A 12,449-nucleotide genomic window follows, 5' to 3' on the forward strand; every position below is an offset into this window, starting at 1 on the left:
CTCTACAAAGTTAAGCGATTCGTACAAATGAGTCAGTTTTCAGGACCATGGCAGAGATAAGGAAGAGATGTTGCAATCCGAAGAGAAAAGTCAGCACATAGTACAGCGTCAAGGAGGAGAAAAATAACATCTAAGAAAAAAATTCAGCATGAAATTAAAGGAGAACCTGACTATGATCCCATTTCCCCATCTGAGCCCAGAAGATAAAAACTGTAATAAATTCATTCATCTACACCCACTTTAAATATCGGAGCCGATCAGCAGTTTCACTGATGTACGGCCAGACTTTGAAGTCTGCCTTAGCTCTGGAATTCGACCAGCCACTTTCCAGACCATGTAATGTATTGCAGCTCTTTCCACATTATGCATTCCAGATGGCCACAGTAATTCTTTGTGCATTTTCTCCTTTCTTATTTGGGTTACTGGGGTAATTTGGGAATAAAGTGTGTATGCTGCAAAGTGAAAATTGACATACACTTACTGCCCTGAGCTGCTCGGTGATATTAAAGAAACCGAAAGAGTTAAAAATATAGACCGTAAATGGAGGGGGGTGGAGAGAAAGGATGGAGGAAAGCTTCTTAAGCAGTTATTTTTGCTGCTTGCCAAATGAGGGGCCCTGGCTGCCTTGAAACACTAGTTACTGCTTCGTGACTATCTAGGGAGGTTACTAACCATTCTCCCTCTCAGTGCTCCCCTCGGCTAACATGTTACCGTCTCGACCTTAGGTGATCGTAGGATTTATCCGCAAATAGGGATAAGGCTGGGAATGAAAAGAGTGCTGTTAAACATTACACCTGGGCAGTGGACTTAAACCCCATTTACAAATCAGGACATGTGTTCACATAACATTGAAGAGTAACTTCTAAAAGGATGTTGAGCGGTTTAAATGCTGGTTTTATTTAATTCAGCACTTGCTCAGTGCAAAGGGTCTGCCAAGTGGCTGTTGACCCTTGGGTTTGTGGTGACTGGACTCTCCAGGTCCCCACACAAAGTCAACACATGCAGTTAATAGGCAAAAAGCGTTTGGTCACCAGACGGGCCGCTTTGCCTGGGCAGCACTCACCCTCACTTAGTCCAGCTTGCCCTGAGCTGATTTATGTGGAATCCTATGGCTGTGACTGAGTGTGCCTTTGGGTTGCTCCATTGTTTCTATTCAGATTGTGAGAGGAATCTGTGACTGAGGTGAAATAATGGCAAGGAATCCTTTCTAGCAAAGGAGACAGTCTTTTTTAAAAATGCTTTTTAAGGCCGCATTAAAATATCTCTAGTGCCAATGCCATGTGTGTTTTAAAAATATTTTTTAAGGCTGCATTTAAATATCTCTAGTGCCAACGCCATGTGTATTTTAAAAGATGTTTTTCTATGCAAGTCCCCTTTGGTGTATCGTTACGGCTGTCATTCTCAAACTTTGCTATTCATCTGAATCATCTAGAACCCTTATTAAAATAGAGAGGCCAGGACCTGGTCCCCAGAGATTCTGATTAAATAGGTTTCATGAACATCTGGAAGAATCTACAGGAACTAAAAATCCAATGGAAACCAAGCCCCTTACAATCGTATTTCTCATTTTCTCATCAAATTCTCGATCCTGTCCATGAAAAATAGTTCTGGAAATTTAGCCAGGTTTCTAGTTTCCGTGCAAGGAATGATTCTCCCTCCAAGCCATCTGAAAACAACGGCTCTCATCTGGTGAAGAAAGATGAATTTTATTTTCTAAGACACCAAACAAACTATTGCAAGCATTCTGCTCTTTTTCCAAGCGGTTTTCATTTTCTACCCTAGTGGGGAGGCCTGTGCACACAGGGCGGTTTTCTTTGCGACGAGGCAGGAAGCTGAGGAGTGTCTTCTCCCTTGGGAGCTGCAGCTTGCGTTTCACAGACGCAAGAGGCTCCCAGTTTTGGAGGAGGCAACGGGAATTCTGGACCTGGAGCCAAACTCCCAAATATTCTAGGGCAGCGCAACAGAAAAAACATGTGTATTTGTGTCTGTGTTTCCTTGCTCAGGCAAAGACATGGACAGATAAATCTCGCAGAAACATTTCATATTTCTGGGACACTCAGAGAAATCAGACCATGTTTATTTGCACAAAGACTGCTGTGTGATTCAGATGCTCACCCAGTCAGGATCCACTTTGCCATGTAAAACATCTTCTGAATTTTTTTTTTTTAGTTTTTTTTTTTCTTACTGTAACAATATTACATTTTTTTAAACACTCGGGAAAAAAAAAAAAAAAAAAACAGAATGGACGACAAGAAAAGCAAACCACCCAAAGCCTTATCTTTCAGAGAAAACACATGTTAATATTTTAGAGTCTTGCCTTCCAAGTTTTATATCTTCATAGTGCAGATATGAAAAAATGAAAATTGTCATTAGTAGATCGTTTGATAATCAGGTTTTCACATGATATATTTTGAGAATTACTCCATATTGTTAAATATTATTCAAAAACAAGATTTTTAGTTTTTTTGGGAGGGGGGCTGCATCAGAAAGATAGATTTTTTAAAAACCTGCCTGCTGGCTGACATTTAAATCATTTCCTTTTAAAAAATGTTTATATATTGCTGTAATTAATAGCCTTAGGTTAAAATTTCTATTTAACATAATTGATAAATATATTAACGGTCTTGGTGCATATTGCCAACTTGGAACCTGGGCATTCTGATTCTATCATTGGCCCATAGTTGATAGGCGTCTGTGAGGACGAACACTTGCAGTGAAAAGTTTGTATTCTGTAGGGGAAACCCCGCCAAATTCCCCATGGGAAGGTCGAGAAGTCACTAATACTTATGCCGAAGTTTCTGACCATGGTCACTTTTCTGGATTTAGTATAATGGCAGGAGCTGTGAATTCTAGGATATGAAGAATGGGGTTTGCAGTGGATGGGATTTTTCTTGGTCTCCCGATAGCTGTCATTACCTATGTTAACTTTTGGGAGAATAACAGAAACAGAACGGGTCTCATTCAAATTAGAATCTGGACAGAAAAAGAGCATTTTCCCATTGACCTCTTCCTGTGAACCAACAACTTACACGGTATAAGAAACAAGTATGATGAAGGGAAGTGACAATTCAGTGTTTTCTTAAACTTTGTGGTCTGGACCTACTATTTATATTTTTAATCTATACCCTTGTCGCTTTCATTCAGCAGCCACCCTCCTGCATCTCCATCCCAGTCTCCGTGCTTCAGCTATACACGCCTCCTAGCGATCTCTCTCTCCTAATACCTGCTTTACCCCACCACACTGTCTTCTCTGCCAGGAACACTCTCCATCCCCTCCTACACCCCGCCTAGGTGAACTTCTGCTTTCCCTTCAGATCACAGCTTAAACAAGTTTCAAACCAGGAAAGTGCAGACAACTGAGGCCTTGCACTTCAAGGAAGTCCCTCCATCAATATCAGGGCATGCAGGTACTTCAGAATTTTGCGAACCTGGTGGACAGAAATTGAAAACAATCTTTTATTAAAAACTGCAAACATTGTTATCTGGTGGGAGGTAGAGACTTAAATACTTCTTAAGGACAGACCATCCCTTTGTCCAAGAAAACCACCCCAAGTGGGAGATATGTGTAGAGCCAGGGTTTGCACTGGCAATAAAAATGTTTTAAGGAGCTAACAATGTTTTGTGAGTGAGAAGGAAAATGTATTTCTACGAAGGAGGCAGGGAAGCATCTCTACAATGCTTTTTTTTTTTTTTTTTCTAGCTTGCTTTTGGAGATATATGAAGCAAAATGTCTTCTCACCTTGACCTTGGAGCTGGGTCGAAACATTTGCGGTTAGAGAAAAGGGCCTAGAAACAGAAACTCTTTTCACAGGAGACTCTGTGAGGCTGCTAGAACAATAAGAATTTTTTGGAACCTCAAGCGACAACACTCAGCATCTATATGATACCCCAAAGATGGGTGTCTTGTTTCCCATCACATGTTGTGACTGGTTTTTGCAATTAGGTAGGGAAACAATGATCCTTTGGTAATTACTGTATAGCAACATTAAAAAATTTACCTATAAGGACCAGTGATGTTTTTGCTAACTCTCCTGGGTGTCTAGGTAAATGATTATACCATCTGGAATAAAAGATAATTTTTCTTTTCTTTTCTCATATATATTTTTATTTCTATTTTATGTCTTTTCACAATGAAAGAAGCCACATGACAGCCAAACTGGGTGGAATGATTTAAATGCTGTTGAGTTTCTGAGCAGCTGTGGGAATGATGGATTTGAGAGCAGAGAAGTGAGAGGCTAGAGACAGAGGGAGCAGTAAGGACAACATTACGACACTTTAGGAGTGAAGTAATGATGTCTTTAACTAAGATAATGGATACAGATTTGAAAACAAAAAAAATATATGTGCACACATACCCACATACATACATACATGTATATTTTAGATGCCCTACTGAGTGTTTTTGGTGACATGGTAAATCAACAAAAACAAATCTTAGGCTCGAAGCCTGAAGCCTGGTGGTCTAATTAATTGTTAGCAGGAAATTATTTTTAATAGACAATGAAATCATTCGTTTATCTGTAAAGAGGTGATAGGAAGTATTTTAATTAAAACACCCAGTTTACAAAGACATTTAATACTGTGGATTCGAGAGAAATTCTCTGTTATTTCAATTTTTACTATTCCTTTGTGGTCTGAGACTTAATGCAGCCAAACTCGAACTCTGTTAATTAGCACGTGCGTGGTGCTTTTCCAGGCTCCAGAGCAACTTTATGGGCGTGTGATCTCATTTGGGTCTCACAGCAACCCTGCGATATGCGTCATAACAGAAAATAGCGTCTGTGGAGCACTTTACAACTGCAAAACACTTTCCCCTGATACATCCTTTCAAGATCATGTACACATGGGTTACCAGAGACTTACTCTCCAGCCTAGTGGCGGTGCTACTTGGAGTTCCCTGGGCTCAAGGTGCTGTTTTGCAGTCCCGTGTCTTGGTGCTTCTGGTTCCCTGCAGTAAAATACCCTCCTTGCCTTGTCCAGCAGCTGAGACCCTGAAACATTCAGGAAGAGCCTCTCTATCTTCCCCAGGAGGATGATGGAGGCAGGTGGTGGGGGAAGTGAGGACATGCGCAGGCAGCATAGTCCTTGGGAGCGAAGGGCTCGACTGGGCTGGTGACTACAGTAGGACTGATGGGGTCACCCCCTGGTCTGCTTAAGGCAGCACAAGCTCAGGTCTTCGGCTGTCTCAACTGTCCGTGGAGGTGTCAGTAGCACCCCGGCTATGCAAAACCTACATCACCCTGAACTCTGAGGCATCCTCCTTTTATGCTTCTACTCCTTAGGCAGCTCATTCCTATCTACAAAGAGAACGATGCTGGACACTCATCCCACGACCCTTGCCCACCACCCCTACGAGGTCCCGTCAACTTTTAATTTTTTTTTGAATCCTACTTTTTCTCAGAGGAGAAAAGAAAAAGATTGAAGTGTTTTATAAAGGGAAATCAAGCAATGGAGCAGAGCAGCTTGGGGATCCAGCTGTCATTTATTACATCTCCTGTTACGGTATCACTTCCTCCAGGAAGCCTTTCTTAGGCGTCTAGCCGGGGCTCGGTGCACCCACCCACCCGTATGCTCTCACAGCCCCTTTATTCACCCCTATTTTGATATATAGAGTAAATGACACTTTCTTGGTGACAAGGGACAGAGTCTCAATTCAAATTAGCTCAATGAAATAAAGCAAATAAGGCACACGCAAAATGAAATAAAAGGAGGAGGGGCTTACTGGATCAAATAGTCAAGCCACAGAAAAGAGCTGGGCTGGCCCCAGGCCTCAGTGCTGTTGGGAAGCTGCGCGTCTGTCTCATCTTTGCTCCTCTCAGGGAGTTGGTAGCATTCCTTCCTGCCATAGTGATGTCACTGGCCTAGATGGTGAGCAGGGAGGAAAAAAGTCTTCCCTACCAGCTTTAGTTTTCCCGGCTGGGGTAACAGGTTTATTCTTAGACCAGTCACTCTGGTCAGAGGGATGACACAGGTTGATCCCTGAGGCCGTGGGCCATTCCTGAAGGTGCAGTTGGGGGCAGAGACATGGCTAATGGAGAAATCTGTGACATGAACCATCCTTCCCAGTTATGTCTTTTGGGAGCACTCATTCACCTGAAGTGTAACTGTTATAACTCATCTGTTCTTCACTTACCCTCAGCCCATCAAGGATGAGGATGGTATCTGGTTCCGATTTTGTGTCTTCGTTTTAGCGCAGGACCTGGAATTCAGTAAGGGTTCACTAAATATTTGATAAATGAAAGAACGAATGAGTTAACTCACATGTGACAGTAGGGGCCAGATTAAACTAGGTCTCTAAACGGTAAACTCAGGCACAACTACAATGCACATCATCTCAGATACATTCTTATGTGAAATGGAATATAGAACGCAGAGACTCTGAGCTTCTGGGTGATTCTTTTTCACTTTCTAAACCACGAGAGAGTGGGAATGAAGCAGATGAGGCAGACGTGAGTACCTTCGAAACACTTCTGCACCCCGAAGGTTTCAACCTATCTGACTGTCAGATATTCAAGTCTCTTGCTGTGACCCAGCCCCTCCTCACACTGCCCCTGCCAAGGCAGATGCTCTGAATCGGTCTAGATGTCTCCAACTCCCCCAGGTAATGTCGAAGAGCTCACATTATGGTTGGCTGGAGTAATAGAACATTTTTCCTTCATAACCTTCCTAAATGCCTACGTGGCAATATCACTCTTAGAAAAGAAATACTTTGTTTTAAACCACCCTGTTTGCAAATAAAAAATTAGGTCGACATGACTCTCTCCTAGTACTTTGTTTACATTGCATTTTGCCCATGAGGAATGTTTTGAATTTGAGCAAATTAAACACTCTCCAAACGTGGTGCTTAAAATAATAAAGAACTCTCTGGAACATTTAAGCTGAGCTGGAGTCTTTCTTGACAACACCTGTGATTCACCAACTGTTGCCATGGAATTTGGCTGTGGAGCTGCAGTGTGCTTTTCCCAACATTCGTTTGGCAGATATCATTACATTCAGTAATACACTTAAAGTCCTAAAGAGAACCGTTGCCTTCCCTATGGCTTGCTAGACAGGGAATGAAGTTGTCTTAGCTTTAAAACTGTAATAATATTTCTTAAAATACAGGGTGACTCTGTCCCCAGGCTGCTAAGACTTCCCAATTCATAGGAGACACTATGTGCTCTGAAGTTCTATGGAGGAGCTGCCCTCAAAAAGAAAAAAAAGAAAGAAAAGAAAGAAAAAAGAATAACTCTCACCCCAAAGTTTAGTAAGGTGGCTTTGTTTTGCTGGAGAACTGTTTACTTCAAAAGTAAATGAGACTATTTCAGGAGATGTCCTGCTGACTCCAAGAAGGCTTTATGAGGAAACGTGTCATGGTGATAATGGAATTATCATTGCTCTGTGTTTGTTACTTCACAAAGTCCTGGGACTTTTCACACAGAATCTCTATGATAAAGGATTATTTTAAACATAATGGCAGGTGGGGGGGGGCGCCAAATACGTAAGCTACGTCCCTGTTCACTTCTAAACGCACTTCTAAGAGTTGTTTTTTTTTTTTTAAATGAGGGATAGACTCATTTACTATCTCAGGTTTAATAAATTTAAGAATTTATAATAGTAAAAGTGCTAAATTCTGCCCAATTTAGCTTATATATTGAATGTAATTCCAAAGAAATTTCAGAGATTTTTTTTTTTTTTTTAACTTGGCAAATTGATGGTAAAGTTAACCTAGGGGAATACATTTATGAAACTGGTTAGGATAATTTTGAACAAGAAGATAATAAGGGAACATTTGAATTATCAGATATAGACAAATATTATAGTTATAGTGTTTTGAAAAGCATGGCACAAAGTAGACCACTTACTTGAAAAGGAAGTGTTCAGAAAACCATCTCTGATGGCTGTAGGAACTTAATATAGAACAAAGATTGCATTTCAGATAAGTGAAAGGATAAACTGTTCAATTAATACTGTTGTGACAATTGAAACATTTGAAAGCAAAGCCAAGCCACTTAATACCATAAACGAACAAATTCTAGGTAGATCGCAGATTTGCATGTTAAAAAGAAAGTAAAGCAAAGGAAGAAGAAAATAACAAAAGATAGATAAACTTTTCATAACATTCCTGATGCAGGTGCTATGCGTGTGTGTATGTGTTTGAATGCATATGTGCGTGTATGCATGCCACCTGTGTATTCTCCACTTTAATCTTCTTCTTACACTGAGAATTATCTGGGACCCAAATACAAACTTGTCACTCCCCTATTTAAAATCTTGCAGTAGATCCAAACTATCTGCCTTACTATTATTAAACATTGAGCCATGCTCCATCTTTACAGCCTTGACTTCTGTCATTTTCCCACGTACCCTTCATGCTTTAGCTATGCCAGGTTGTCAATTTGTTAAAAATTAATTTATTTTCCAATTACAGTTGACATACAATATTATATTAGTTGCGGGTGGACAACATAAGATTAGACATTTATATACCTTATGAAGTGGTTACCTTGATAAGTCTAGTACCCATCTGACACCATACATAGTTATTATAATATTATCGACCAAGTTCTCAATTTTTGAACAAGCAACCACTTCCTTTGCCTCTGTGCATGCAATTTGCTCTGTCTGAAATAGTTTTCCCTTCCTCCTTCACTTGAATGGCTCCTGTTCATCTTTTAAGGATCAACCAAAACATCACCTCCTCTGGTAATCATTTGGTTATCATGCCAGATGTACCAGTTAGGGTTTTCCAAAGAAACCAAACCAATAATATTTGTTTGTTTGTTTGTGTGTTTGTTTACTTACTTACTTATTATGGAGGCTGCGAGATTATGCAAGCTGGAGAACCAGGAATGCTGAGTCTGAATGCCTGAGAAAAAGATGGATATCCCAGCTCAGGGTAGAGAGAGAGCAAATTCCTTCTTCCTCTGTTTTTTGGTTCTATCAGGCCCTCAACGATTGGATGCTGCCCACACACATCGATGAGGGGAATCTTCTTTACTGTCTACAGATTCAAATGCTAATCTCTTCCAGAAGCTCCCTTACATACCCACCCAGAAATAATGTTTTACCAACTGTCTGGTCTTCCCTTTGCCCAGCTAAATTACACGTACAGTTAACCATCACATCGGCCAACCTTGGACTCACCTCCATGATGTTGTTGCATCGGAAATATCTCTACTGAACACTCAACTAAGTTATAACTGCTAACTTTTGAAAGTTATATCTTGATACATGGTAAACTTTTCTTATAGAAAACAAATAAAAAAAGACAGAAGGATATAAAGTACACAACAAAAGTGTCCCTCTTCCCCATTCCACTTCCCGCCAGTCCTACTTCCCAGATTTAACTTCTGTCTCTACAGAAATTATCTAGAAGTAGAGATATAGATCTACATGTCTTCCCATCCTTTTGTTACACAGATGGGATCATAGAGTACATACCGTCTAGTATTTTGCCCTTTATATATATGTATTTTTTAGTTGTTTGTCTCCCTGAGCTGTCATATTGACGTTGGCATGAAAGGCAACCCCAGAGTTGTTCAATGTACAACCTGTATAACCATACGCAGCAGTTTAGCTGTCTTCCTTGCTAAATTGTGAGCCACTTAAAGACAAAGACTGCGTCTTTTACTTCTATATCTTGCTGCCTGCTACAATTCCTGGTACCTAGGAATTACTAAATGAATGATGGAAAAAAATCTCTAAATACAACATATTCCCTGGGCTACTAACATTCGTGATCACATAATTCCTGAGTTCTATAATAGTGACACAGCTATGAATGTATCCTAGGGAGATAACCACTTTTCCAAGCCATCAGTCAAACTGAAGTGACTACTAAAGCTCATGTTCCTCTTTATAATATACTTTGGTCAATGTTAGGAAAAAAAGGCTTTGGGATCAATTTCTCCAACCATTTATATTTGTGGCTTCATTTTACAGAGAAGGACATTTAAGCTCAGAGAGGTGATGTGTCCTGTTCTTGGTCACAGGATAAGTTAGTGACCGAGTCGAGAATTCACTCTGAGAGTTTGGACTCTGAGACATACATCCTACTTCAGCCCTATGAAGATGCAACATAGAAGTGTGGACAAAACAGTAGATATTTGGGTAAAACTTCAGGAAATTCTGGGGATTCCTTGGAGAATGTGATGCTTTATTATTTAGGATGTATTGGGCTACAGGTAACAGAAAGCCTAACTCACACTGGTTTAAACAAGGGGAGAATTCATTAACTCTCCTAATTGGAAATCTAGCTGTAAGCCAAGATTTTAGGTTTACCTCATCCAGGGTCCCCCGCTCATTCTCTGAGATTCCCTTGGCTGTGTCCTGTTTGATGTGCTGGTTTCATCCCAGGCTGGCCTTCCTTCCAGTAGAAAAAATGACCATAGCTGGTTCAGGCTTCACCCTGCCAATTCTGAGGAAAAAAGAATCCTTCTGTCCCAGCTTTCCCCACAAGAGTTTTGAAAGTCACCTGATTGCCTCAGCCTAGGTGGCATGCCTACCCGGGACCAATGGCTGTGGCCAGAAAAAGAGAACACAAGATTTAGCATAAATCTTCTGAAGCTTTCCCCTGGAACAGAGATCACATGGGCTGGAAGGAGGAAGGGTGGGTGCAATATGAGGCTCTGGGCACTGTTAAGAAAGGAAATGGGGGTGATGGATGCCAGGTAGGCAACCAACAAAGCTTGTGCACAGCACTCCCTGACTGCCACCTATTTCTATTAATACAGGACCTAATTCGTTACCCCATGAATTCTGAGTCCACCCCCGCCCACCATAAGAGCGCTCACATGGATTCACGAACCAGCCCAATCAGCCTAACAAAGAAGCCTTGGTTTTTTTCCTTCCCATCTCCTTCTTTTCTTCTGCCTATTCTACCTTCACTGGATACTGTCTTACTGGCTACGTACTGCTAACACTGAGATCAGGGATCACCAGCCCATCATCTTCCATCCGGCTCCACTGCCATTCCCATCAGGGCATTCTGCTGCAAAAAGAAGAGTATGCATTTGTTTTACAGTCTTCAGAGAGGTTTGAAAGCATGTTTCCTTGTGCCCCAATGTCATAAGGAACTCTTAGAGAAATGGTTCTTTCAATGTTTGTTTTTATGAACAGATTTGAGGAACAAATCTGAGGTCAGACACTCACTAGTCAGAAGTGACTCTTCTCCAATGCCCAAGTCTTTGTTACCGGTCCTCACTTGGCTGCCTGGAAATGTCTTCCTTAGGATGGGGGCTTTTAAAGGGGGCATCCATGAACTTGATTGAAAAAAAAAAAAAAGATTATTTTCAACTTCCGGTTGAAACGGAGATATTCCTTCAATTACAAATGTAAGAACCCAGTCACAATTGTAAGGGCACTACCTGTGACTCTATCACCCATGCACATCTCAGATGCCTACATATAACCTACCATTGCTGTAGATATCTGGAACTACTGTTTATGCCAACCTTCAGAATCATAGCAGTTACCAAAACTCACCATTGGATCTTGTTATTTAAAGAGTCAGTAAAGAAATACACATATTAATATGTTAATGACCATTTTAGAAATATTTTGATAAATGCATTTTGATATCATGGATTACCTTGGTAATCCTCTGTATTTTGCTTAATTAATTTAAAAATGTTCTTCCAATAATTTTTCCATCGCCTGCAGCAGACTGCTAAAGGGATCCGTGTCTCAGAAAAGATTAAGACCCCCTTCCCCTCGCAGTCTTAGAATGGCTTGTTTCTTTGAAGATGGCACAAAACTGGTGTTTTAGTCTACACATTAATTTTTCTCTCCATTTAGCAGTATCATAATGTGCTGTACATTTAGGATTCGTTACCTTTCCTCCCCGCCCTTATACTTTGCCCTCCGACTATCCCAAAGAAAAATAGCAGACAGGACCCTTCATTGTCCCTCTCTTGCCACATTCCAGGGGCCTCAATGTCAGGGCTCCTTGGTATTGAGGCAGATTGGTTCAGCACACACAGGCCATCAAGGCCCTATCACCGTCTGTGGTCTCAAATGAGCATTTTTCCCCTTCTCAATTAAGGATTAGTAAAAAGTATTCAAAAGCCCCAAATGCCTCAGTTTCCTTCAAATTTTTTTGAAAAATGCATTTCTTTACTTCTCAACATTGTATACATTTCCCTGCTTCTTACAATTTCCTTCTAATAATGAAGAGTCAGGGTAGAAAAAAGTCATCTACACATGAATCTAACATTGTCGATGATCTGATTACTTCTTGCCCCAATATTTCCAGGGTCCCCAGCTTTTTCCATATTTTCCCTCTTGCTCACTGTTATATTATGAATTTTCTGGCCTGTTTCAGAAACCTCCTTTGCCTTTTTCTTCTCTCAGATCCTTCCACCATAATTAAAGAGAATTTCGGCGTTCAAATAGGGGAAAAAATCACCGCATCGTCATGTCTAAATGCTTATCACTGTCGCAGGCAGCACTTTTGTGTAACAATTCAA

General features: G+C 40.8%; 1 long non-coding RNA gene across 7 annotated transcripts in view; it reads right to left on the reverse strand.

Moving 5' to 3' along the window:
- Positions 1-1,685: 1,685 nt before the first annotated feature.
- LOC105300047 overlaps positions 1,686-12,449 on the reverse strand; it is a 48,602-nt gene continuing 37,838 nt past the window's right edge. For 4 of the 7 annotated variants that reach the window (XR_002783238.1, XR_896571.2, XR_002783235.1 and 1 more), the window contains 4 exons: positions 11,134-11,243; positions 10,896-10,972; positions 10,264-10,399; positions 1,686-6,199 (listed from right to left, as the gene is read on the reverse strand). This is a non-coding gene — a long non-coding RNA (uncharacterized LOC105300047). The remainder of the gene's footprint in view (positions 6,200-10,263; positions 10,400-10,895; positions 10,973-11,133; positions 11,244-12,449) is intronic. The other 3 variants (XR_002783237.1, XR_002783239.1, XR_002783240.1) reach the window with 3 other exon arrangements.

The sequence above is a fragment of the Pteropus vampyrus genome, unplaced genomic scaffold (assembly GCF_000151845.1).
Source record: "Pteropus vampyrus isolate Shadow unplaced genomic scaffold, Pvam_2.0 Scaffold199, whole genome shotgun sequence".
NCBI lineage: Eukaryota > Metazoa > Chordata > Mammalia > Chiroptera > Pteropodidae > Pteropus > Pteropus vampyrus.